The sequence below is a fragment of the Elephantulus edwardii genome, unplaced genomic scaffold (genome assembly GCF_000299155.1).
Source record: "Elephantulus edwardii isolate Elephantulus edwardi_28Jun2011 unplaced genomic scaffold, EleEdw1.0 scaffold00006, whole genome shotgun sequence".
Taxonomy (NCBI): Eukaryota; Metazoa; Chordata; class Mammalia; order Macroscelidea; family Macroscelididae; genus Elephantulus; species Elephantulus edwardii.
Genome location: NW_006399756.1, coordinates 33,907,404 through 33,909,374, shown reverse-complemented (window position 1 = coordinate 33,909,374; position 1,971 = coordinate 33,907,404). Strand labels below are relative to the sequence as shown.

At 44.5% G+C, this 1,971-nt stretch overlaps 1 protein-coding gene across 1 annotated transcript in view; it reads left to right on the top strand.

Moving 5' to 3' along the window:
- Window positions 1-1,971, top strand: part of PGAM1 (phosphoglycerate mutase 1 (brain)) — a 34,783-nt gene that overhangs the window by 7,555 nt on the left and 25,257 nt on the right. The window lies entirely within an intron of this gene.

The following is a 1,971-nucleotide window of genomic DNA, read 5'->3' as shown; positions in this document are numbered from 1 at the left end:
ATACTTTTTCCCAGTCAGTTGCTTCCCTTTTTACCCTACTGGAGAAGTTTTTGGATGTGCATAGGGATTTGAGTCTTAGAAGATCCCATTCATCTATGTTGTCTTCTCCTGGTTGTAGGTCCTTTCCTTCCTTTTACCTGCCACCAAAGCAGAGGGACCCTGTGTGGCTTCCTCAGGGGGGTACCCTCTGGAAGAAGTGGGGAGATACTGCACATGCCCACCCCGACTGTGGGAACTGGAGGGCAGCCTCCTCTACTAGCTCTGCTCTCAGGGCTCATGTATGCTGTCACCACCTGGTCCTTTGGAGGAACTCAGGAATCAGCCTGACAAACACTGCGTCTTGTGTGATGTAGAGACAAAAATAGCGAGGGGTAAGACACATTGGTTTAAGTCTTATCCTTTGCCTGGCATTTGAGAAATTGGCTTGATTTGATAGATGCTACACTTCCTTCCAGATCTGTGATGCTGTGATAGGTGCTGAATTTCCACCTCTGCCCAGGATTTCTGGCTTCCTGCTGTAGAGCCCTGTCTGTGTTCCTTGCATGTGGGTGGGCCTGGCCACTCCTCTTCTACCTCTTTGGATCCTATCTTCCTCACAGAATAGTCCTGACTTTGGGACCCTTGACACTGATAACTTGGTGGCTAGTCTGTAGGGAATGTGCTGCCAACGCAAAGACCACCATTGTCTGGCAGTTCGAATCCACCATCTACTCTGCAGGAGGAAAATGGCCAATCCCCTTCCCTGTGATTTACAGCCTCAGAAACTCAACAGGTCAGCTATGAATTGATTCTGACGGAAGGGCAATGCATTTTGTTCTTTTCCCTCAGATTAGCCTCCACTTTGGGGCCCTTTTTCATCAGTCACCTCTGATTTCTCACTGAGAAATCTGCCCCCACCCCCACCCAATACCCCTGAGCTCTTTTGAGGAGTTGCCTCACTTTCCTCATTTATAAAATGTAGATTAGCTGTGGCAGGACATCGATGAGGACTTTAGGGAAGGACTTTCAAGGTGCTTCCAGCTCTGATACTCTGGGAATGTTAAGCATATGTATAGGAGGATGTATAAAACAGTTGAGATGTAGTGTCCCTTTATAAGAAGTTTGCAGTTGAATAGGAAATCTAACACAAACATAAAAATATCTCTGATGACCCAAGATAGTTATCTTTAAGTGAGGTGCACTGAGTTCGCCCATTTCACCAGAATGCCAAGGAAATGAGAGATAGCTTCTGGATGCAGAGGGGGCTGGTTAAAGGGAACAGGATTCTTGGCGCAGCTGTTAGTGCTTAACCGGTTCCCAGACACCTCTTTAATCCCAGAATTCCATTTTCACAGTTACAGAGATATGGTCATGTTCTTTTTAAAATTTTTTTTTGTTTTATTTAAATTTATTATTAATTTCAGTAAAATTTTACAGAGACTTTGGATTTCCATTCATTTTTTCTCCCCTCCCAACCCTCCCCCCCAGTACACTACCCTCTGGGAAAAGTAAAAGAAAAATTCTTTCATTGTTTTACGAACCCTCCCCCAGGTCCACTCCACCATGTAGCCTTTGCTCTAGACTCCTGTCATGACAAAAATGCCTAATCACATATCCCTTTTAAACAGTTTCTCCCTCATCTGTTTCAGTGCAGTATACATTATTGAACCCATCTTTCTCAGTCTCTCCCCAACCCCAAGGTCAGTCCTGTTTTACAACAGTGGCACCATGCAGTATTTGTCCTTTTGTGACTGAGATACTTCACTCAGCATAATGTCCTCTGGAGTCACCCATTTTGAATAATATTGCATGAGTTCCTTGTTTTTCAATGCAGCATTGTATTCCATTGTGTGAATATACCACAGCTTCTTTATCCATTTGTTTGCTGATGGGCACTTAGGTTGTTTCCAGCTCCTTGCTATTGTAAACAAAGCTGCGATAAACATGGGTGTGCATATATCTGCTTGGGTGTCAGTTATGGTCTCTTTGGGG